The 26,575-nt window shown below is 39.3% G+C and overlaps 1 protein-coding gene across 11 annotated transcripts in view; it reads right to left on the bottom strand.

Moving 5' to 3' along the window:
- CHRM3 (cholinergic receptor muscarinic 3) overlaps positions 1 to 26,575 on the bottom strand; it is a 524,789-nt gene that overhangs the window by 482,393 nt on the left and 15,821 nt on the right. Inside the window, exons 1-2 of one of the 11 annotated variants that reach the window (XM_055379866.2) lie at positions 20,769 to 21,002; positions 11,978 to 12,095 (exon numbers count right to left, since the gene is read on the bottom strand). The exons of 6 other annotated variants lie outside the window; for them this stretch is intronic. The gene's annotated coding sequence lies outside the window, so the exon portion shown is untranslated. Of the gene's footprint in view, positions 1 to 11,977; positions 12,334 to 20,768; positions 21,004 to 26,575 lie in introns of those variants that run through there. 4 more of the 11 variants (XM_055379859.2, XM_055379896.2, XM_055379884.2 and 1 more) reach the window with 4 other exon arrangements.

Genomic DNA, 26,575 nt, shown 5'->3' with positions numbered 1-26,575 from the left:
TTTACAGACAATATATTTTTAAAATGCACACAAATGTTTAAAGTCTGCAAAATAAGTGTATCAATGTGATAAATAGAGTTATGCTGGCATATTATAAATTTTGCTATAGTTGTTTGGTTAATGAAGTTGTATTTTGTAATGGGAAAAAACAAACTAAAATAGGGAAAATATTTTACTAATCTTTTGGTAAGGTGTCAAACAGTATAAGATGAAAAAATTTTCTCTGTCAAGTATTCTTATGACTAAATGTTACTGCATCTTTTAAAAATTCCGTTTTATTCAACAAACATGTATGGAATGTGTGCTATGTAATGTTCCCTGTGCTATATGCATTTCATTCATACTCCATAGGGCTGTTCCCCTGACATTTCCTATTAAATACTAAGACTGCATCTTTGTCCTGTAAAGTATCTCCTAGGCTATGATTCCTGACTCCTTGTCAATTCACAGCCAGGCCATATTTTGCACTCTGAAATATCTACTCAACTGCACCAGACCAAGACCACTGTTGCTAATCCTTTATGTAAAACAATCCACCACTGTATCTGAAATGGAGAATACCAAACTCTTGCTCTTGCATCTGCTACTGTCAGACCCTAAGGGAGCTGCAGAAAGGAGCAGGCTACTTCTTTAACCATTGTCACTGCCTCCCTTCCTTGGATAATGTCATGGTGGCTTGAAGTTGACAATGACCTGTCTCTTCTCTTTTGAGCATGTGCTTGTAGAATCAGGGTCAAAGATGGAACAGGAGGTACAGGGAGTGAGGAGGAGTCTACTATATAGGACGGCAAACTTTCTACCCCTATCTTCCTGTTAGATGCAAAAACAATGACACCGAGGTTTGCAAACTCGTTCCTGTGGCTTCTGTCAATTTCATAACCTCATGTGTGCAAATAATAGTCAGCCAGGACTCTAAATGGCTACTTTGCTGGGAATTCTTTGGACTCTTATTATTGTACTTCGATCCTGCATATGTGACAATGTTTCCTCTTACTTAGAACACTGCCTTTTCTTTCAGCAAAACCACTCACTCATCTAATCCTTTTGGGTGTCACTTCTCAGGATCCTCCATCTGCCTGTCTCTTAAATGTGGGTGCTTCTTGAGGTTCCATCTTGTCTCAGTCTCCTCTGATCATCATCTCATTGGTTATTTTCCACTTGCCATGCCAAGGTCACTATTCCACCATCCACCCTTCTTGACCCTGCCCTGGGCCCCAGGAGGATGACCTCTATGAAGCCTCCAGGTGTTTCCTTGCTCTTTGGCTTCATGATGGATTTGGCCAACTGGGGGAAGAAAATAAGATGGTGGCAAGAGAGGGAGGTCAGCATGTATATTCCCCAGGCTCCTTCCCTGCTGGGCTGTGGGCTGGCAGTGGCTAAGTTCCTCTGCTGAGGCTAAGGTCCCATGGCCAACCCTCTCCTACCACCACACCCACAGATTTAGCTCCTGCATCTCCACGTTGTAAATGCTCCTTTCGTTCAACCCTCCAGGCCTAGGAGAGGTCATGGCTCTCTGTGGTTGCTAGTCCTGGTGTGTTTCATCATCTCAGTTGGTTTTCTGAATCCTGCCCACAACCTTTATATATAGTCTTGTCATCAAATTCTCCTTAATTATCCCATTTGAGTGTGACATCTGCTTCCTGCTGGGATCCTGACTAACACTCCCTCTTATTCTCACTCAGCTTTAATTACTACCACAGGAAAATGACTTTAAATCACTATCACCCAATCTCTTTCCAATTTTCACACACGTATTGCAAACTGCCTGCTAAAGATTCCAAAATAACTTCAAATTAACATGCCTCAAATGGAGCCCACCTCCTTCACTCACCTCTGCCTGCTCCACCCACCCCTCCCTTCAACCCATTTCTCAGCCTGTATTTAGAGAGAAGACAACCATCCACCCACCTGCACAATCTAGAAAATTGCCAATTATCTCCAATTCCTCTCTTTCACCTATTCTCAAATAAGCTTGTTTTACTTCCTACATAATTCTTAAATGTGTTTCCCCCCTCCATTAATATGGCCTGTACTTCAGTTCAGAATCCATGCTCATTATGTTGTATAGGAATTTCTGTTGTTGTCTCTCACTAACTAGATTATGTCCAATTTGAGAAAAGAAACTATTGCCTGCTATCTGCACCAGTAAGTGTGTTGGTTGAATGAGTGCCTGAATGAATGAAGCCCAAAATGAAGATGAGAATAACAGAATTCCACTTTTCTTCGTAGGTCTAACAAATAGTTCTCTGTCACTTCAACCTGCACACACATATGCTCACACACTCATGTTTAAGAATACATTGAACCCACTCATCTTAATTTTGTTTTGTTTAGGTTTGGATTTTTTCTTTTTTTTTCTTTTTTTTTTTTTTTTTTTTGCGGGGTGAGTTCGAAGCAATGGCGTGCTAGAAAGTCATTCATGACTGGCTTCCCAGAGGAAAAAGTCAAAGCCTTGATTTGTAGCATTTGCCAATTTCCATGGTGAAAAATACTCCCAACATTGCCAATTTCAAGCTACTAAAGTAAATCATTGAGTTAGGAGCTAGAAAAAGCTGTGAATCGCCACACTGACTTCCACAATGGTTGAACTAGTTTACAGTCCCACCAACAGTGTAAAAGTGTTCCTATTTCTCCACATCCTCTCCAGCACCTGTTGTTTCCTGACTTACCGGGCCTGTTGTGGGGTGGGGGGAGCGGGGAGGGATAGCATTAGGAGATATAGCTAATGTTAAATGACGAGTTAATGGGTGCAGCACACCAACATGGCACATGTATACATATGTAACTAACCTGCCTGTTGTGCACATGTACCCTAAAATTTAAGTACAATAAAAAATAAAAATAAAAAAATAGCCTTACTGGAAAAAAAAGATGTGAACAACTGGCTCTCCTGAGCTGGTATGAACTGGCTTCAGCAGAACACTGAACGGCTTTTATGAGAGACCCATATGTCACAGGGGAAGTTAGGTTAACTAAATTACCAGAGATTTCTGAAAGGACACAATGACAAGGAATGGAGCGTTTTACAATTCTACATGAAAAATAAATCATTTACCAAAACTAGTAATAATAAAGAAATCCAGGGGCATCATCAGAACCTGATGATCATTTAGAGATAATTTAATTCTGTTTTGTGAAGTTTCCTGCCTGTGTATCCTTTAATTTAGTTTCACTCAGTGAAGCAATCGTTTACCACGTGCCTTTATTTTGTGGGTCTCTGGTTAAGAGAGGAACCAAGTGTCAAAAGGAAGTTGTTGATTTAACACCTACAGATGAAGTCAAATAACTTAATGCATGAGGGTTGTGCCGTTTCAAATGGGGAAAGGATGAGTGAAGGCTGCTTATGCATAACTGGGAAGACCAGTGAAGGGCTCTTGGAAGAAGTTTTTTTTTTTTACTTTGGTAAGAAAAGCTAGGATAAATTAAGACAGAGGAAAGGAAAATTGAGATTTGCAGGAGTACTTGATATAAAGCTTGGCACATAATAGGACCTCAGTAAATACCGAGTGAATGAATGAGTGATTCAATGAATAAATGATTGAGTAAATGAATTAAAGGGAAAACGAAGGTAAAGGAAGAGATGTCAATGAGCATAGGTATTGGGTTTGATCTATGTGGCCCAACAGACTGAGTCCTGCACTGCTTAACCCCAATATTTCCTATTCAATGTTAATTCTTATCACTGCTAAATCACTTGTAGTGAAGTTGTCATTTTTTGTGTGAACCACTGTGTCCATCTTCTCTGTTTCTGTCACTACACTTGCATCCAAGCTTCTATCATCTCTCAACTGCATGGTTGCAGAAGCCCGTCAATCACTCCGCCAGAATCCACTCTGGCTGTGCCCCCACGCATTACCCACTCTGCAACCAGCATGAGCTTTGCAAAATGCCAACGGGAACATCTGATGATTGCTGAACCCCTACACCAGTCTTTAGGACTTAGGGTTGCTCAAAGATTTGGATTATTCTTATAAGAAAGTCAGAACTCCTGGATGTGGCTTAAAGAGCCCTACATGATCTGACCCCTACTAGCTTCTTCAGCCTAACATCCCAGCACTGTACCCCTCCATCCCCACAGCCTTCTTTTAGGCCATTGAGTGGAGTCTGTACACACTACTTCTTTTCACAGAAATGCTCTCCACTAATTTCACATATATTCTGTCTTCTGTGACCAAATCAGACTGTCTCAGAGCACCATAGCCCTCTCTTTTGTAGAATTTATCAGTTACAAATGTGTATTTACTCTTATGACTATTTGATGAAAGTTGATTTCTCCCACTAGTTTGTAAGTCCCAGAGGAAGAAGCTACATCTGCTTTTACTCAAGTGTTTGGCACATTCAAGTGTTTGTTGAATGAATGAACAAAATGTCGTGTCCATTTCAGTCTCCACAAGGTTGTTCCCATTCCTGAGGTGACCTCACACCCTCCCACCCCCACCACAAATGCAGATCTAATATTAATTTCCAAGCCTAGCTCAAAACCCATTATTTAATTCAATAAATATTCATTAATGAATGATTATGTTCTAGACCCTGTGTTTGGGACAAGGATTACACGGCCACATAGAATCTTAGCAGTTCCCTGAGGAATGCCCGTTCTACCCAGGAGGATACACCACTCGTTGCCGTGTCGTATGTTAGGAGCACTAACAGATGTGTGGCCGAAATCTATGGAAGCACATTGCGCAACTAAAAGAACAGCCTCTGGATATTCAATAAAGCTCCACAAAGAAAGAGGCATTTGGCTTGACTTCTTTTTTTCTTTTTTTTTTTTTTTTGAGACAGAGTCTTGCTCTGTTGCCCAGGCTGGAGTGCAGTGGCGCAATCTCGGCTCACTGCAAGCTCCACCTCCTGGGTTCACGCCATTCTCCTGCCTCAGCCTCCCGAGTAGCTGGGACTACAGGTGCCCGCCACCATGCCCGGCTAATTTTTTGTATTTCTAGTAGAGACGGGGTTTCACCGTGTTAGCCAGGATGGTCTTGATCTCCTGACCTCATGATCCACCCGCCTCGGCCGCCCAAAGTGCTGGGTTGGCTTGCTTTTTAAAAGACTTTCTTCTTTAATGTTTTCCTATTTCTTAGAAAAAATATGATAATAATATGTATTTCTTTAAAAAAACTACTATTTACTGGGCTTCTACTCTGTACCAGTCACTGTGATTGAGGCTTTTTATAAATTACTAATTTAATCCTACCTTAGAATCTTTTCTGACTCCTAAATTTTAGTAACATGGTTTTGCAATAAAATTCCACTCAAATATATGATGCATGGTTGTTATTTAAATTGTTTCATTTAATGTCCTGGTTTCCCAAAATACTGCTCCAAAGCTGCAGTCTGATATTGTATATTTTCTGCATTCCCGCCTCCATCCTCCTCCATAGTGCTGTGCTAGACACAGTAAGTGGTTAATAGACACCTTTGGATAAATGGAATCCAGGTGGCCTTTGAGTGTATGTGGTAAAGAGTTTTTATTACAGTCCAAGAGTTCCACAAATAAGTTATCATGCATCACAAAAAGTTTCACTTCTTAATTGCATATGATTTTCTTTTAAATGCAAAAATATGAGGATCATCATTGCACACCTGCTGTACGTATTTTTTAATGCATGTTCTAAAAGAGATCAAGAAAAAATGTGGAAGAAGATAAAATTTCTTTGGAATTTCAATCTTTTCCTGAGATTCCCTAGGTACAGGCACTGTGCACATGCTTCTGACATGCTGTAGTTCATTGAGTCCTGGCTACAGCCCTGTGACAGTGATATCTCCAACTGACAGATAAGAAGGAAAAGATAAAAGAAATTTCATGAAACTTGGACCAGATCAAATAAAACTGGCACTCAGGACTTAGGATCTTTGAAGCCCACCCTCTCTTATCATTCTTTTATTTCCTTCCCTGCAAAACTATCTCCCCAATGACTTGTTCTATCCGACCATTGCTTTCATGTGTTAATGGGTTTTCTTCTTGTCAAAGTGTATTTTCATAAACAAGTTATGATCTTTATAAAAACTTTGTGGTTTTCTTTTTTTTTTTTTTTTTTAGACAGAGTCTCACTCTTGTCACCCAGGCTGGAGTGCAGTGGTGCCATCTCTGCTCACTGAAACCTCTGCCTCCTGGGTTCAAGCGATTCTCCTGCCTCAGCCTCCTGAGTAGCTGGGACTACAGGCACACGCCACCATGCCTGGCTAATTTTTTGTATTTTTAGTAGAGATGGGGTTTAACTGTGTTAGCCAGGGTGGTCTCTATCTCCTGACCTCATGATCCACCCACCTCAGCCTCCCAAAGTGCTGGGATTACAGGCATGAGCCACCACGCTTGGACAACTTTGTCTTCTTAATTGCGTAAGATTGTCTTTTAAACATGAAAATGGGAGGTTAAACATAATAAAACTGCAATTCATATTTTCCCAATGTTCGTTCTGAGGAAACAAGGTAAACTAGAAAAAAAGACAAAAAATAAAAGGAAGGATTATTTATTGATGTCCCAGAAACTTCCTTAAATATATAAACTAGGTAAGCTACTTTCAGGATTTAATGACCTAAGACATTAAGTTACTGCACAAAATAAAACTCTCAACCCTCAGCTAAAGTCTGCAACAGAAAAAATGTAGCCTATGCTCAAATACTGGAATCTCAAGGCTTCTTTATGGTAGTATTATTGAAATTACTGCCTGTTCTTGCATGAAGTAAAAGCATTCGGTAAAATATAAAAGAAAGATAAACTTTCCCTTTTTCTTGCCATAATAGGTAAGCTGTCTCTTGCATCATTTATTATCTCTCAGCTAACAGGTCCCATGGCCCTCATTTTCCTGTAATGTTATCTGTGTTATAGCTTTATGGTGACATCATCTAAAGAGCATAATTGCATCTGAGAGCCTTACAATTATTGAATTTTGCACATTCTACAGTGTAAAATAAATTACAACCTGCATTCTTAACAAGTGAAAAGAAAAGAATTAAGCATACTATTTAGCCTAGTAAAAAAAAAAAATCTGGCATCAATATGGTGTGGTTTGGCAACGAGGAATAAAGACTGTAAAACTAGCCTAATATAGAGAAATGGAGAGATGAGGAATACAGTAGAGATGAAGCATGCCACAGCGTAAGCTTCACCCTGATGGTTGGAATATCTGAGTAAAAGGTTAAGAACACCTGATTTCCTAAACCATGTAATAAAGGTCAATTTAAGAATGATAGATCAGTTAATATCTTTAGGAGCAAACAAGTTATTTTTAAAAACAGTAAGTCACACATACACAACATATATAAATCAGCACATAAATATAGTTTTAAAAACAAACATCAGGTGCAGGGCATTTTAAAGCGGGATTTAATGTTTAAATGTAATTATGTGATAAATATTTATTAACAAAAAACACAGTAAATCTTATAAAAACAAAGCCACATTCATACTTCCAAGTCATCTTACTCTAATGGAAAGGTCAGTGCCTCTATATAAAGAGCTGAAAGCACTGTGGCATTTCATACAAGGGAATCAAAAAATAAAATGGGCATATGAGGTCACTCCTTATCAATAATGATGCCATGTTTCCAAGATACCTGCTTACTCAACTTGAAAATTAAAGAGTACTAAAATCAGAAAGAATTTTTTAATAAGCATTGTGAACATACAGCAGAACTGTGTCATTTTATGACAAACCAATGTATGGTATGCCTTTTAAATGCACAATAAATATTTGTTGAATAATGAAAGAAAGGTTGGGTCAATCCTTAAAAAATATTAAATTTGGATATATCATTGTTTATTTCCTCTTTTTAAAATAATACGTGTACTCAGTAAACCATCTATTTTAAAGGTCTTATGCAATCTTTATAGCCTCTTTTTGCCTTTTTCTCCCTCAAAAACAAAATTTCTTAAGGATAATCACTTGTAAGAGATTTGATAAGTTATGAAATGACCAGCACACCTATAGGTTAAATGTGAGAAGGAATAATTTACATCACAGTGCTGTGGTTTCATTGTTTTAATATTATGGTATATTCATAGAAGTTTCATTTTCTTTTCTTTCCTTAAAAATAAAAATATACTGAGGTAAAAGATACATTTAAACTTCTAACCATCAGCATAAAACTTATTAAAACAGAATAACTGGGAAAGCAGGCATAGTTCTCCCAAAGGATTTATACTGAAATCAATACCTATCTATCATAAAAGATAGAGGGCATTTTTAATAATCTTACCCAGAATGAGCAAAAACTGGAGAAACCCCCTACTCTTTCTTATTATGAAATACATATTTAGGTCAAAATATAATGTTCCTTAATTAGAGACTATTGATGCTCTTAAGTTTGCAAAAACTCAAGGAACATCTAGCTCAGTGGTTCTCACCCCTGCTGTGAATCAGGACCTCCTTGTGGAACTTTCCAAATCTACTGAATCCAAATTTCCCAGGTGGAATCAGGGAATCCGACTTTCTCAGACACTCTGCAAGGGGTTTGAGAACTCCAGCGATAAGTCTATTCATTCAGCGTATGCTCTCTGGTGCCTACAACTCTGTGCTCACTACCATGCGGCTGAGAGAGCAAGGATGAAGAAAACATGAAATCCTTGTAAATAAGGAGGAGAAACAGTTGAGTACAATAAAGCAGGTGAGTGTGAAGACGGAAGTAAGTAAAGAGAGTGCTTTGGGGTGATGAAAAGCGACCACTAAACCAGATGGGGTTCAATGAGAGAGCTCAAGTCTCCAAAAAGAGAAGCCTTCCTACTCTACTCCTCCAACTACAGGACCAGCTTCTCAACAGGCCTGAGCTAGGGGAGGAAGACCTTGTCTTAAACCATCGTTATGTGGGCTAATTAGCCTAATTACTAAATAGAGTCTGTTTGTATGATAGGAAGACCAGACAGTCAGAGGACTGCCGAATTTTCAGACAGGGGCAGGGAAACGATCAGTCTCATTGAAATAACATAAAGGGACAATGGGAGAAAGATGTAAATAAAATTGTTTTATTTTGGCACTACACAGTTGTGCTTGTTCAGTTTGATGGTTCCCTCGAGAAGCTCTTATAAGCCCATGAAGAATGGTGAAATGTACAGGGAAAAGGCTGAAGGTATTTTCATTTTGATCTTTATGTATGATACATTGTTTCGCATTCATGTCCTGACAGGTACTTGTGGGCATTGTTACCATTTCATTTTACTGAATGCTGGAATATATAGACAAATGGACCACAGAATTCCCAAGGCTGAGAGCTTTACTCATACACGGTCTGAGCCCTCTTTTATCTATTATCCCTAAAAATAACAGGAAGATGAACTAAAGCACCTTATATGTTCTTCCCTTGTGACTTCCTGACATCAAATCTTAGATCCAATTGTACATATTGTCACAAACCAAAAGAAAAATCCAAATGTCAAGACAAGTTATATCTACACATGATTAAAGATGAGAAAACTGTAACACATCCACTGTGACTCTTCCAAAAAGGTTAATCTGTTTAAAAAAAAAAAAAAAAGGCTGGGTCGGCCTGTTAGTAATAAAACGACTATAATAAATAGACTGTACTTATAAAAACCTTCTTGAAAGCTGGACATCTAAAGTCAGATCAAGTCAAATCAGCAAATTTCATTGAGACAATAGGATGAATGATAGAAAAAAAAGGAATAGATGTTTCTGCCTTCACAAAGAAACATATATGGAGATAAGCAATACGAGAACCCTTAGACTAGAATGTGGCTATTAGCATTGCCTTTGACTTCCTTCCCTCCTACTTTAACCCTATGTTTCAGACGAACTGGGATCTGTCCCTTTCCTTACTCCCAAATGTGTTCTACCAGGGCGTCTCAGCACATCCTCATCTAGAAACAGGGATATCTGAAATCCTCCAGGTCTTTAAAGGTCTATTTCAAATGACACACTCATGCTTACTCCACACTAGATTTTGTCTTTCCTCAAAGTGGGCCCTCATCCTGTTCAAAGAATGAGGTCACCAAGAATGGCTTGCCATCTGCTGCTGCATTAGTGTCCTGTGAAGCAGAGATGAGGGAACCAACCATTCAAATGACTGATTATCCTGGGCACTGTTTCCCTTCCCTGGAGTTATACTTTGTCCCACTGCAATATCAATAGCAACAGAAATTTTTTCCAAGAAACACTTTGAGGGCAAAGAGAATGCATTGAAATGTTTAGTTCCTTTGATTCTCTAAGAAGCAAACAGATTTTAAAGAACTGTGTTGTGTTGTTAATAATTAAAAACTTTTCAATGTTTGCTAGAAGTGAAAAAGAAAACTATTAAAAAAATTTCTCCCCAAAACATGAATATTGATAGACTTAAAATTACAAAATGCTTCTAAGATATAGGTTATAGTCCAAGAAATAGGAAACTTTGCATGCACAGTATCACATACACGTACCACATACACAGATGTTAGTCCCTTAATGTGGAAACTGAAAAATGACTGTTTTCTAGATAGATCTGAACCTCAGAAATCTTTGGTTTGCCCATGCAATATTTTTTAAAGATACACACACACACACACACACACACACACACACACAGCAACGTCTAAGCACTGCTAAAAGTTATGTTAAAAACTTGATTTTAAGCAGCTCTTAAAAACATAGACGATCTGCCAGCAGAATGTCAGCATTCTTTCTGGTATTTTTAAGACAGGCTCAGTTTTAGCAGTGCTGGGTCTTCAGAAGGCCACATGCTATGTGTTTGACTGTAGTCCTCTCCCAGGGGGTTCATCTGCACATCTGCCTGGCCCGCTGCCCTGCTACTGCGGCAAGTGAATGTAGCGTTTTTGCTTCAGCTTCTAAATGTATATACATTTTAGCAAACATTTACGAAACATGGAGTTAACAGACTGGGCACTACAGTCTAAGCAATCTGAAACTTAGCTTTCTTATCAAGACATAGCAACCTATCACACAGTTTTTAATTCAGAAGCAAATGTTTAGTGATGGTAAATAAGAAATTCCATTGACAAGGAAAAAATCTGTTAGAACTGATTATCTGCTGTCAAATAGTCACAAAAAGTTTCATAACCTGGATTATTTTTTCTTTCGTTGCTTGCATTTGTCCAGGGCTAAAGATTTGCTGCTTTTCAAATTGTCTTTAGTTAAGAGGGAAACCTATGTAACTCAGAATTAATTTCTTGTTAATTTCTAAAATTTTAAATTAAGAATACTTGAAAGAGATGTCTTTAAATAGTTAAGAATAATCTGAACACCTAATCATACTCTAAATCCGTATACATATGTAGGTGCAAAATTAAGAGAAAAAGCAAAAAAAAAAAAAAACCAAATTAATCTTACCTATTTTCTCAATCTGACATATTGGCTTTAAAACATAATTTATGGTGACTGTCTAGGAAAATAAACATTTCACCACGCACTTATGATTTATTGTTCATAACAAAGTTAACTGTTCCTCAGCTTCTATGACAATCTACTGAAACTAAAGATGTAATTCTGTCCTGCAGATCTGGTGATTCAGAAGGGCATGTAGAAATAAGTCTTTAGACAACCAAATGGAACAAGCTCAGAATTTACCCAGAAGTGCAGACCACTTGTTCTAAAATATACTGTAGTATATTCTTATGCTACCATGAAGTCTATGAATTTCATTTCATAAAATTTTTCTCCATTCACACATTTTTCCTTTTGAAAACAGCATGTGTGAGCAACGCATATTCACAGCTGAAATTGTTTTCTTCACATCTTAGAAGGATGATGAAAAGTTCACATGCATCTTCCTTCACTCAACTCAGAAGCAGATGGTAAGGCTGACTGCAAAATCACCTAGTCAGTCTGTTGTTCAGTGGCCTCTGATACCAGGGGATGCTGTCATTTTTCAGGCCTTTTTTTCCATCCTACAAATGGATCCCAAAACTCTCAAGACATTATAGTTTATCCCCTTGTTAAATACTCAGTCCATGAAACTGACAAGCCATCTTTGCTATCATGTTCCTCCCTACTGTTTTTCCCACTTCCATCCTCACCAACTATGGTGTTACCTGTTACCTTGGTAGTTTATCTTCCTTTTCTATCCATCCTCATACTTATTGAGAGGGTTGAGGTAGCTTACTGGCTGGCAGGCATCTGGGCTTCCAAATTATATGTCTTGCTAATCTACTGGAGAGAAGAAACATATATAAACCCTTCCAGAAAGTCTCCTAGCCTTCCAGTCATAGAATATGTGGAGTATATTCCTTGTTAAACCTGACACTTCTTTAACTTAAACCTTTTCCTCTTGACATAAACATTAGTGGTTCTTGAAATCATTTTCTGAAAAGAAAGAAAATATTAATTGGCAGCAAAAAGAAGAAAACAATTCACAATTGCTACTGATACCTGTCATTAATCCAGACCAGTATGTTTTCATTGGAAAGAAGATAAAAGTATATTTCATTCTTGTTCATAATACTGAATATTATTCTTCCAAACCGTAATACTCAAGAGAAAACGGATAAAATATCTGTCAGAAGCTGTACTCTTTACCACCGAGAGTAGTATTATTGTTCTGTAGAGAAAAATCTCTCTTTCAATCAAGGGCGGGTTTGAAATCCTTTACTGCATATGCCCGTGGTTAGTTCCTGTATCGATAGTATATGGTCATTTGTTTGAATCTAAACGTTAGGAGAAAATCAGTGATCAAACCTGATAAAAAGTAGTCCACAAAACAAAACTTTTATTTAATAAAAATCAACCTATGACCACTGGAAAATCTTATGAAGCATGGTCTCTAAGATTTTATTTCTTTAAAATAGATTTTGAAATCCAGATCAAATTTGGCTTCCCCACGATACTTAATTCTGTTTCTGAAGAGCCTCTTTTATTTCTCTGAACAGTGAATTATCAAAGAAGGTAGGCCCCATAGCAGCGTCCTGCTACCATGTGTATATTCAGGGTCTGCTTTTCTTCCTTAATTTTTACCGAGTAAGAAAATCTATGGCAAACATTAAAATTAAGCACTTCTGCCTGTCATATTTTATAACAACAATGCATTATTTACATAAGATCACTAAATCAGCATCCAAGTTGCATAGAGAACATTATCCTCAGTGCCTAGATGATACTACTTGGATGAATGAAGTGACATATGATTAGAATTGTGTTAGAAGACTACACTGAAAAATGTTTTTCTCCTCTCCAGTTCTTATTTAAACAGCCACATATCCTTCTTGCTCTAGCTTCATTTGCTAATTAAAATTTATTATCTTGGTTGAGCCACAGCAATATACTAATGAACAAACAACTACACCTTTAGCTATGTTAAATTTTTCCCTATCTGAATGTGAGTTTCTTCTTTGTTTACAACTTTATATTTTCCTCAAGTTCCCTTTATTTTCCTATTTTCATATTTTATTCTGGACTTAATTTATCTTAATTTAATGAGTTCTTATATAACAGAGAAGAAGGAATATTTATTTATTTATTTTCAGACAGATTCTTGCTCTGTCAGCCAGGCTGGAGCACAGTGGCACAGTCTCAGCTCACTGCAACCTCCGTCTCCTGGGCTCAAGCAATTCTCCTGCCTCAGCCTCCCGAGTAGCTGAGATTACAGGCACGTGCCACCATGCCTGGCTAATTTTTGCATTTTTAGTAGAGACGGAGTTTCACCATGTTGGCCAGGCTGGTCTCAAACTCCTGACCTCAGGTGATCCTCCTGCCTTGGCCTCCCAAAGTGCTGGCGTGAGCCACCGCACCAGGCTGGAATATTTTTAAGTATCATGTATAAAAAAAATTAGACTTTTTTTGCTTTGTATTTTGTCTATGTGATTTGTTTGTTACTTTACTCCAGAAACTGAAACCAGAGTGAGAATCAGACATGCATTTGTTTGAAAGCTGCTTTGGACAAATTATTTAACCTGTTTGTAGTTCATTATATTCAGCTATTAAACATTATACTCATCTATGAAACTCATACATTAAATATTAACTCCTTAATATTATTTTAGGATTAAATGAAATATTACAAGAGAAGTACTTAGAGTACACAGAGTAAGCAAACAAAAATTTTTGTAAATGCTAATATTGGTATTTTTACCAATAAATTATTCTGTATCAAAGAGTCAAACTGTGGTTTTTCACAAACTAGAATCTCACTACTCACCACGTGTTCCTTAAGGCCAGAAGCTCCTAAGAAGCTGACCAGCATGCTTTGCATAAAATGCATATTCAATTTCTACACTCTCCATTGAATCGATCCTCCTTAATCTCAGCTGAATTTAATGGAAGGCAGTATATGAAATCTGGCATGCTGCCTGTGCTAGACTAGCTTTTCAAAGTTTACATTACCCGATTGAAAATATTTTGTTCTGTTCCAGCTTTTCTACTACCTGCTTTGAGACAAACACAAGTGAGAGGCTGATATTTGTTTAATGTCACACAGCACAGACAAATTGAAAAGGTTGGAGGATGGTTTATTCCAAATAATATCAAACTGCTGTAAACATGTGCCTTAGGTAGACACAACCTAAATGAATATTCAAAATTACTTAGGTTTATTGAAACCAAACTGAGGAAGAGATTAACAACTTTTTTTTTAAGTAGGCCATTTGTGTCACTCAGTGTAGAATTATTCTTTTCATTTATGTCAAAGACAAGCAGTTACCTGTTATCAAAGCATATGTGTTCAATACCAAATTAATTGTGAATAGAAAGATAGCAAAGGAGCAGATGAAACAAAAAAGCAGAACACTTACAAGGCACGCCAGAGCCCCAACATTCAGACACAAACACATTTAGATTTTTAGCTGGAGAGACGGCACCTGCTTCTACTGGCAATACAGAGATTGCTCATAAAACCACCACGGAAGCTTTACAAACGACAAGGGCCTAGCAAAGTCTAAAACTCAAATTCTTTCCATCAGGAACCCTGGTTTCTCTTCAACAAACACCTCATGCTTGGGTTTGTGTTATTTCGATATCTTACAAATGATTTAAAATTATATCATCAATCTGATTTTTAAAACCAAAGCGAACATTTACAATCACAATGAAAAACAAACTGACATTTAGCTGTTTGTTTAAAAAAACGTGCACATATGTGCACACCGCAGAACTATGCTAACTTTCTCCACACCGCAGAACTATGCTAACTTTTCAAAAACATCTAAATCCATCTGATCTTGAGCCTTTCCATTTAATTAATTAACTAAATAATCCAGATAAGTGAGTTCTTCGTTTCCACATAGTCACTCATTATTTTGTGTCCCATAGTTTTGTCCAAAATAACATTGATTGTAGCTCACAAAATGTAGAACCCTACTAAAAGGTGGCCAGGTGTGGCGGCTCACGCCTGTAATCCCAGCAATTTAGGAGGCTGAGGGGGTCAGAACACCTGATGTCAGGAGTTCAAGACCAGCCTGGCCAACACGGAGAAACCTCATCTCTACAAAAATACAAAATTAGCCGGGTGGAATGGCGGGTGCCTGTAATCGCAGCTACTTGGGAGGCTGAGGCAGGAGAATCTCATGAATCCGGGAGGCAGAGGTTGCAGTGAGCTAAGATCCCACCACTGCACTCCAGCCTGGGTGACAGAGTGAGACTCGGTCTCAATAAATAAATAAATAAATAAATGGCACCAATACATGATTTGAATCCAGATTATGATTCACTTCCCACCTTCATGGAAAAGGAGCTTGCCTTGTTGGGCCAAAGGGTGGAAGGTGTGAACAGCAGTGGTGAACCAGTAAGGCTTGGTTAGACTTAAAGGGAGCATCCTTCTCTCTTTGAGCTGATATCTGCTCTGATTTACCTTTTTTTTTTCGTTTTTGTTTTCGTTTTTTGACACGCAGTCTCGCTCTGTCACCAGGCTGGAATGGAGTGACGCAATCTCGGCTCACTGTAACCTCCACCTCCCAGGTTCAAGCAATTCTCTTGCCTCAGCCTCCCGAGTAGCTGGGATTACAGATGTGCGCCACCATGCCCAGCTAATTTTTGTATTTTTAGTAGAGACGGGGTTTCACCATGTTGGCCAGGCTGGTCTCCATCTCTTGACCTCGTGATCTGCCTGCCTCGGCCTCCCAAAGTCTGATTTATCTTGAAATAAGTCTGCGTTCTGGTGGACCATTAATAATAATCTAATAATTATGATTATATAATTACCAATGAAGCTCTTAACATGTTCTACAGCAATCTCTTATTCTACTCATTTATCCTATAGAACCATTCCTATGAGACAAGATAAGAAAAATATACACAGCAAAAAAAGCAGGATATACTGCAGCAGTGAGACTATTTTGGGAGTACTTGCTATGTTCTGAGTTATTTGTGCACACATATACTCATTTCATCTTCCTGATAACCAGCAGAGGCACGTATCTTAACAATTGTTCTTACTCCACAAATAATGAGACTGAGGAACTCTGGAGCAAAGGGACAATGGTGGTGGGGGGATGAGTAGAGTGAAGGAAACCCCAAGACTATCGCTATACGGCAGGCCTGGAGAGGAACAGTGCTGACTGGAGGAACCAGTGCTGACTGGAACAGAAGGATAGATGACTCCCGGAGGAAAAGAGGGAGGGAGGGAGGAAGGAAGGAATAAGAAAGGAAGGGAGGGAGGGAGGGAGGGAGGGAGGGAGGGAGGGAGTGAGGAAGGAAGGAAGGAAGGAGAAGAGATGGGGAGGGGAGGGGAGGGGAGGGAAGGGAAGGGAAGGGAATGGGGAAGAGGAAGGGAAGAGAGGGAGGGAGGAAAGAGGTGGGGGAAGGAAGGGAGGAAAGAAGGGTGAGAAAGTGAGAGGGGAAGGAAGAGAGAAAATGAAGGAGAACGACAAAAAAAAAAGAAAAAGAAAGGGGAGAAAAAGAGTGGGAAGGAGGGAGGGAGGACCTGAGACAAGTAAGCATTAATTCAATAAACCCAAAAAAAATACAAAAAGATAATATCATAGTTCACTAAGTAATTCAGCAGTGAGTAATATATAGTCAAAACATATTAATATTAAATATTAATATAACCAAAATTTTTATATGATTATCTTGGAAGTATAAAGAAAGAGATTTATAAGAGGGCTAAAATTTTCTAGAGTAGGAAATAAATTCTAAAAGCCAAAAAGAAAACACAGTAGTCTATGCCTGCTATTTAGAAATATGAAAGTAAATAACAGAAAAAACAGCCTAAGAATCTGAACGTGGTTGCCTCTCAGGAGTAGAAATTGGGGATCATGCACTGAGGACTGCTATTATTTTATCACAAGCCTTGAGAATTACGTTACTTTCTAAATGACATATAAAATTAATATTAAATGTAAAAAGATAAATAACAATTAGAGTCCAATCCCAACTTTATTTTTATTTATTTATTTTTTTTTTGAGACAGAGGCTCTGTCGCCCAGGCTGGAGTGCAATGGGGCGATCCTGGCTCACTGCAACCTCTGCCTCCTGGGTTCAAGCGATTGTCCTGCCTCAGCCTCCTGAGTAGCTGGGATTATATGTGCATGCCACCAGGCCCAGCTAATTTTTGTATTTTTAGTAGAGATGGGGTTTCACCATGTTGGCAAGGCTGGTCTTGAACTCCTGACCTCATGATCCACCCACCTCGGCCTCCCAAAGTGCTGGGATTACAGGCGTGAGCCACCACGCCCGGTCCACAACTTATTTCTTATTTGTTTTTCTTTCATGCAGGTCTGCCAGTTAGAAACTGTATCTAACTTACTTATGTTTGCTGTCCAAATAAGCTACATGTTAAGTAAAACAAAACATTATAAAAGTGAAACGCACAATGCTTTAAGAGCACAGATCCAGGCCACCTAACCCAGACAGGAGGCCAAGCAAAATCCTGACATGTTGCAGGCCCCACAAGTCATTTTTGAATCTCTAAAAATGAAGTCACCTGCCACTGTTTCTGTCCCATAGGAGAGTTCAATACATTTTATTTCTTCCCTTTCCTTCCTTCTTCAAAACTAATGATTGTGTGAGCCAACACTAAAGCATTACAAAAGCTTAAAAACTCGTTAGTGACACAGGAACGCAACAACTGTGTAAATCATATTTAAAAACAAAATAGAGTGAACATATCTAGGCAGTGCTTTGTCTCAACCATACTTCAGTGGTGAAAAGAGGCGGATTTCCCAGTCGGAACAAAGCACGTTTAAGGACGCCCACAGCAGTGAGGCTGAAAAAAACAGTGAGAAGCTGGAAGATAAATGAAATCGTGCTCAGAATTTCTTATTTTGCCTCAGAAAAATATATTGATCTTTTCAACCGCTTGGAAACTAAGCACAAAGGGGCAGTGTGGTAGAAGTCTTAATGGAAATCCTTTAGAGAAAGCAGATGAGTCAATGCAGAAGCTAGGTCCAGAGGGGTCAGCGGATCTTAACAGAAAGATGGTGCTGGAGGAAGGGGGTGTAGAAGGGACACTGCATGCCAAAGGCATGGGGCAGAACCTCTCCAGAGAGGAATCCATTTGGGAGGTAAAAGACTATGAGATGTGACAGACCGTGAGATCACTGCTGTCTCGCCGTGGCCAGAACACCCTGACACCAGGATGTGTCTTCTGCCCTGGGAAATGACTGATGCGTGCATTTTACAGAGATGGTATCAGCCCTCTAGGCCTTGAAAATGGGTTCTTAGAGGGTGAAAAACATTTTGGATTTTGCAATGGTTTCTGACTCTCTAGGCGGCCACATTCTATAAAAAGACACACAGTATCTAAAGTATATACATAAAGTATATGTATGGTATTAAAATTTCATGAGGCGGAAAGGTGCTTAGGAGAAGAAGGCCCCTTAGTGGGGTAATAATGAGAAAAATCCCATTGAGAAACACTGGATTGAAGGAAAACTTAAGAGGAAAAATTATGGTTGGAGAACTGTGGACTGTAAATTGATAAAAATTTAGAAGAATCTCTCAGTTCTGGGAGCATGAGAGCACTACATGACTGAAAATCATTTTAAAAATTGGTAGCAGACATCTCAATACCACACACTAAAATGCTTCTTAAAATGATAGTAAAGAAAGAACACTAGATAACTTTAAATCGAGACTGCTCTAGTATCCAGAGCATAGATTTTGTTTTAAGAAATTCTGTATTCACTGAATTCCTGGTTACCAAGCCCAAGCATTCTGCTATCTTTTGTTTTGTTTTGTTTTGTTTTGAGACGGAGTCTCGCTCTGTCGCCCAGGCTGGAGTGCAGTGGCGCGATCTAGGCTCACTGCAACCTCCGCCTCCCAGTTCAAGTGATTCTTCTGCCTCAGCCTCGAGAGTAGCTGGGACTACAGGCGCCCGCAACCACGCCCGGGTAATTTTTAGTATTTTTAGTAGAGACGGGGTTTCACCATGTTAGCCAGGAAGGTCTCGATCTCCTGACCTCGTGATCTGCCCACCTCGGCCTCCCAAAGTGCACATTCCGCTGTCTTTTAGAGATCAGTAACTAAAGCTCATGACAAGCCCAAATTTTACTTCATCACAAACTTCCATGTGGTCCTAGTAAAATAGCCTCAAAATTTTTTTAAATATCTGCTTAAAAGTCACACCCATGTAAGCATTGTTTTCTGATTCTATTCAGAGCCCAAAGGTCTCCACATAGACACGTGAGATGGGGAAAATTCAAGCAAACTGAGATCCCGCGCCCTGTCCAAATAGTTCATAAACTTGCAGGTGCAACAAGGATTAGGTGGTCCTAGATTGCAAAGAAACAATGTCTCCAGTGAGTATCTTCTACACAACCAACTTCAGAATACAATTTACAGTATTAGGGATATTGATCTTCTCACCATTATGCCCACATCAGCATCCTGAAAACCAGATTACGTATTGCATCATAATATGTTTAAAGCTACTTCTCAACAGCAATAAAAATTAGCTGGTCTTCTTAAGTCCCAGCAAGCCCCAAGCTCCAAGACGATAACTCCAGGGCAACATTCTGGCCTTGGCAGCTGCTCAATAAATATCTGATGAATGAAAAAATAAAATAAAATAAAATAATACAGTATCTTCAAGCATGTTTAACAATATTTGAAGACTTAGATTTTAATGTGAAAAATCTGACAGAATATAATATTTAGTTATGTTAAAGTGCTTCAGAATAACTGAAAAACTAGAAATCATATTCTGGAGACCAGCCAAGTAATGTAAAAAGTGAAGTGTCTGGTGGCACATCAAGAGCATTCTGGAGGCCGGGCATAGTAGGTCACGCCTATAAACCTAGCATTTGGGGAGGCTGCAGCGGGAGGATTGCTTGAGTCCAGGAGTTTAGGACCAGCCTGGGTAACACAGTGAGACCCCATGTCTGAAAAAAAAAAAAAAATCTAGCCAACCACGCTGTTGTGCACCTGTAGTCCCAACTACTTGGGAGGCTGAGGTGGGAGGATTGCTTGAGTCTGAGCGGTCAGGCTGCACTGAGCCGTGATTGCGCCACTTCACTCCAGCCTGGGCAACAGATTGAGACCCCATCTATTAAAGAAATAATTTTTTAAAAGAGCATCCTGGGCCAACATAGTCTTGATTGCTGTATTAGTCCGTTCTCACGCTGCTGTAAGGACATACCCAAGACTGGGTAATTTATAAAGGAGAGAGGTTTTTTTTTTTTTTGACGGAGTCTCTCTCTGTCGCCCAGGCTGGAGTGCAGTGGCGCCATCTTGGCTCACTGCAAGCTCCGCCTCCCGGGTTCACGCTATTCTCCTGCCTCAGCCTTCCGAGCAGCTGGGACTACAGGCGCCCGCCACCATGCCCGGCTAATTCTTTTGTATTTTTTTAGTAGAGACAGGGTTTCACCGTGTTAGCCAGGATGGTCTCAATCTCCAAGGAGAGAGGTTTAATTGACTCACAATTCCAAAGGGTTGAGGAGGCCTCAGGAAACTTACAATTATGGCATAAGGGGATTGCAAATACGTCTGTCCTCACACGGCAGCAGCAAGGAGACGTGCAGAATGAAGTCGGGGAAAGCCCCTTAAAAAACCATCAGATCTCGTGAGAACTCACTCACTATTACGAGAACAGCATGGAGGTACCACCCCCATGAGTCAGTTACCTCCCACCAGGTCCCTCCCACCACACATGGGGATTATGGGAAATATAGTTCAAGATGAGATTTGAGTGGAGACACAGGCACACCGTATCAATTGCCTATCACATTTTACATAGTGGTACCTTGTAGGTACTCAGTTGCAGATTTCCTAAGGTATGCTTTAGAATTCCAAATTCAGAAAAGCCCTTCTCCATCTTCCTCTTCCATTTTATGGTCTAAGGAATTTCTTTACTTCCTTTTTAATGTATATGCTCATAATTAAGTCAATGAGCATTTACATTATTATTTTTTAATTAGAAACTAACAAGTTGGTTCTCTCTCATCTACTTCTAATAGAAAAATAACATGAATGGAAACAAAGCTGGGCATATTCATGGAAATCTGATCGAATGTGCTAATTTAGTTCATTGTTCTTCAGGTGTACCACGCTATAATTTATTGTGAGTGACAGTATTAATGGTGATTTCAATATAAATATGCAAAAGAAAAAGCCCTGGAGGGAAATAATATAAGGGTGGGTTTGTCAGTTTTCCTTTCTGCAATAAGAAAAATAAAAGTGGGATTGAGCATTCATTCTGCTAGCGTGTATTAAGAGCCCACCCTCCTGAGACAGATAGCATTCTAGAAACTGGAAATTTAGCGCTCTCTCTCTCTCTCTATATATATATATATTTATAGTCATTGGTCTCATAGAGCTCATATTGTAGTGGGCGTTAACAGACAGTGAGCGAAAAAATAAATATATATTTTGTCAGGCAGTGACAGATGCTATGAAGAAAAGGACAGCAGATTCAGAAGATGGTGAATGATGAAAGTGATGCATGCCACTTAGAGGAAGTGATCACAAAACGCAGCCTGATCAGATGGCATTTGAGGACAGCTCTAACAGAAGTGAAAAAGCAAGCTATATAGACTTCTGGAAAAAGATCGTTTCAAACAGATATAATAGTAAGTGTAAAGGCTCTGAGGCAGAAAGTTCTTGATAGAGACAACAACAAAAAAAGAAAACAGCAGGAAGTTTTTCACTTGTAAGGTTAGTTTTGCCTGGATCTTCTTCTCTATTTAGACCTTACTGGTCCTTTAAAGTATCTCTCAAGTGAAATCCCTTAAAGGAAGAAATGCCTGGTATCTCTCCAAAAAGATTTGGCTTCTTCACCCTCTGATTCCCAAGAACAACTTGGCTCAGACAACTCTATTTTACAAGTTAACATATTTGTAGATTATAAACACACATCTAGGGTCAAGACTTTGCTACACAATTTTTTTATCCCCTCCTGAACCTAGCTGCCTTATAATGATCTTGGCCAAGCTACCTTGTAAGTCAATAACAGCATCTGTAATTGAGAGAGGCTTTGCAGAAATGTAAAGGGTCAGTGGGCATTACTTCTTTATAGCTTAGTCTGGTTTGGACTTGGAAAACATACAATATGGCACCCTGAGCCTGAGTCTTCCAAAAGACTTACTGAGTTAGTTATTTCTTTGCTGGAATGAGGGTGGGTGGGCTACTCAGTAGTGGGGTTTGGGCCAGCTTTCGCTTCAGTAATGGCGATGTTAACGGTGATGTTAATCTTGCTCTGTGCATGTGACTTGTTGGATTTAACTTTGGTTCATAGTTCATTTTCTTTGGACTCCTATAGCTGATGGTGGATCAAGGGAAGGAGTCAGGCTGAGAGTATCAAATTTCTTTGTTTCTTCTGTCATCACTGGAAAATAAAGCATTTGTTTTTCGCATATTTGAAAAAATTGCATACTCCCCGGAGCCACCAGGGCATTCATCTATATCTCATTTTGCAAAGCCTATTTGAACTTTTTCACATAAACAGAACACTAGTCAAAATACCAAGGGAGTCTCTGTTAATTTACAAAATACATGTGACCTTCAAAAGAACTTCAGCCAGGCACGGTGGCTCACGCCTGTAATCCCAGCACTTTGGGAGGCCTAGGCAAGTAGATCATGAGGTCAGGAGTTCGAGATCAGCCTGGTCAACATGGTGAAACCCCGTCTCAACTAAAAATACAAAAATTAGCCAGGCATGGTGGCAGGTGCCTGTAGTCCCAGCTACTCGGGAGGCTGAGGCAGGAGAATCACTTCAACCCGGGAGGCGGAGGCTGCAGTGACTGCAGTGAGCTGAGATCGCGGCACTACACTCCAGCCTGATGATAGAGTGATACTCCGTCTCAAAAGAAAAAAAAAATCCGTCTTGCCCTCTATAAATAGAGCAGATAGACAAATTGAAAACCAAATGCCAAGGAGTAAAAGAATGGTCATATTTAAAACATACAGTCCACGGAACATAACAGCAACTTCTGTCACTCATGTGAAAGTAACAACATTTTTTTTTCTCATCAAGAGGTGCATTTTGAACCTTTCAAAACTTGACCCGCTCATTGGACACACAAATGCAGTTGTCTGCCATCTACTGGCAAAAATCAGTATTGGTAGTTTAATTTTTCTAAAAGAACAATTTTTTTTTTTTTTTAAAGAAAAATGTAATTGAAGCCCCAGCTTTAAGAGGTGGGGAAACAGTGAAGCCTAGAGAAGGCCTCAAGTCTAATTGGCCAAACTGTCCTACTACACCCATCTATTCTAATCTTGACACCGAGTAGAAGCAGGCTTGTTTAGAAATTCCCTTACAAGTACTGGTCCAGCTCCTGTGGATTTTCACAAAGACGTAAATCCCACAAAGGCAGCGTCTTGTCCTGCTTATTCATCTTTTCATCCCCAGCACTTAGAACCCTGCCTGACACAATTCAGGAACTTAAAAAAACGTAACTAGCAAGTAAACTACCAGTGGAATGGTTGGAAATAGAAGAGACTGTGTGTGGGTCACCTGGCTCGAGGGTTTTGCTACCACAGGAATTTCTAAACTTCTGACAGAGTGATTATTAATTTTGTTTTCTTAACCTAATGTACTACTTTACATTGAATTCATGAAAAAGTATTAGTTGTACGATTTTTGAAATTTACTTATTTATAGAAGACCTTTATAAAATGTCCCCTAACGGATGGGCAAAACCAACTCTGTCCATTTTTTAGACTGTTCATGATAATAAAACTATTTTGCACTTAGACAGCAGTTCTAGACTATGTTGTCTTTGCTTTTTTGACATCCTGCTGTTTATATCAATAATATACATGATTACTTGCTCAGAAATGTAACCCCTAAATATAGCATTATACCCGTGCAAAAATATGGTCTGTTTTTGATAGTCAGCTCCCTGATAGAACTCGAGACAAACAAAAAAAGTTAAGAACTGCGTGTATTTGAGATAACACTTTCTGTTTTTATAGTACCCTGTGAACATTGTTAACCATATTTTCCATATATATATATATATATTTAGATATAGCAGGATACATTTAATGGAAGCGGTTTCATCTTAATTTTCCAGCGGACATCTGAGTTCTTGCTCTATTGTGTTTAAATTTCAGTGGTAAAGAGCACTCCACCCTTTGCAAAGCCTGAGAAACATCTCAAGTTGAATACGACTCATCTTACCAGAGAGAATGACCTGAGATAATGTACTCCTTGCCAATCCATGCTATTAATCTAACTCAGAAAAAAATAAATGTTCCTTTCTTTCTTTCTTTCTTTCTTTCTTTCTTTCTTTCTTCCTTCCTTCCTTCCTTCCTTTCTTTCTTCTCTCTCCTTTCTTTTTTTTTTTTTTTTTCTTTTTTTTTTGAGACAGTCTCGCTCTGTCGCCCAGGCTGGAGTGCAGTGGTGCGATCTCGGCTCACTGCAAGCTCCGCCTCCTGGGTTCACGCCATTCTCCTGCCTCAGCCTCCCGAGTAGCTGGGACTACAGGTGCCCACCACCACGCCTGGCTAATTTTTTGTATTTTGGGTAGAGACGGGGTTTCACTGTGTTAGCCAGGATGGTCTCCATCTTGTGATTCGCCCACCTTGGCCTCCCAAAGTGCTGGGATTACAGGCGTGAGCCACCAAGCCAGGCATCTCTCTCTCTCTCTCTCTCTCCTCTCTCTCTCTCTCTCTCTCTCTCCCTCCCTCCCTCTCTCTCTCTCTCCCCCTCCTTCCTTCTGAAATGTTGGATCTTAAAATTTAGCAAGCAGAAGTACTATCTAAGGTACAGTGTTTAGAATGCAGATTGACAGACCCTGTCCCCATTTTTATTCAGCTGGTCTGCTTTCAATCCCCAAGGTTCAATCTTTAGCAGACATCCCATATGATTATGATGTATAGGATCCTGGGCCACACATGATCACCCCTCCAAGTCCCTGTGATTGAAAGCTTTCCAAGTGGTTACAAAAACCTTCAAGAGAGCTTGCTACTTGTGGCATCTGATGATCAACCAATAATGACTACCGGCCATTAGAAATTAGCTGGTGAAAGGAACCATAATTTCCAGGAGATCCAAAAGACTACCCCTCTCAAAATGTGAGGGCCACCGGTGTAACCACTGTATCCACAAAAACAATGCTCCAGGCAAGGGAAGTTCTGAATCTCAGTCAGAGAAATTCTAGTATGTTCTGCATATAAGTCATCAGGAACTGCTTACTGTTCACTAATGGATAAACTATTTTGTCATTATCAAGGTACATTTAAGACTGCTAAAACTCATGTTTCTTTTTCTCCCCCAAAGGGAACAGTAACAAGGAACTCACTCAACAACAAATATTTAATGAAAGTCTATTATGTGCCAAGCAGGCCCTTGGGATAGATCGGTGAATAAAACATAAAAATCTCTGCCTGCACAGGTACCTAAAGCATCATTCCATTTAGTGAGTTTCTACAAGGTGTAAAGTCTACAAGGCGTATGGAGAAATAAATAATTAGTGGCTTCTGATGAGAAGCTCAAAATCTAAAGGACAAGGAGAGTTATTTACATAATTTATTTAAAGACAGATAAGTATGGTAAATGTTATAATAGATGTGAGAATAACATACTAAAGGAGCATGGGGATTGAAAAAGATGTACAGTCAGCCCTCTGTATCTGTGGGTTCCACATCCGTAAATTTAACTAATCTCGCATCAAAAATATTCCAGAAAAAAAAATCCACAAAGTTCCAAAAAGCAAAACTTGAATTTGCCTCATGCTCAGTACTACGTTGAATCCACTCAAATGAAGTGATGCGTAGGCACTGCATTAAGTATTATAAGTAATCTAGAGATGATTTAAATTTCATGGGAGGATATGCATAGGTTATATGTAAATACTGTGCTGTTTCATACAAGAGACTTGAGCATCCTGTGATTTTGGTATCCACTAGAGGTCCTGGAGCCAATACCCGTTGGATACTGAGGGACGACCATATTTTCCTGAGGAATTCAGGCCTAATATCTTTAGGACAGCTACAGCCAAGCTAGGGAGAATAAATTTCAGGAAGTGTGGTTTCCACAGAAACCTAGAGGCAGGACGATGGAGTCACATCCAAAGAACCACAAGCAGGCTGATGTGGCTACAGTGACATGACAGAGCGGGGAAAGGGAGATGGAATCAAAAGTTACGTAGAGGTAAAATTGTAGGTCTTGTTACAGAACCGTGAAATCCAAAAGAGACTGAAAGCAGGGAACAAGTTAGAGGCTATTGGAGCCTTGTAAGGGGGAGATGATGGGAAAGACCTGGATCAAGGAGGTAGTAGTGAGAACAGGTGGCAAGTAATTAATGTGATGCAGTTTAGGA

Source organism: Gorilla gorilla, chromosome 1 (assembly GCF_029281585.2).
Source record: "Gorilla gorilla gorilla isolate KB3781 chromosome 1, NHGRI_mGorGor1-v2.1_pri, whole genome shotgun sequence".
Classification (NCBI taxonomy): Eukaryota; Metazoa; Chordata; class Mammalia; order Primates; family Hominidae; genus Gorilla; species Gorilla gorilla.
This window is presented reverse-complemented; position numbering and strand designations above follow the sequence as displayed.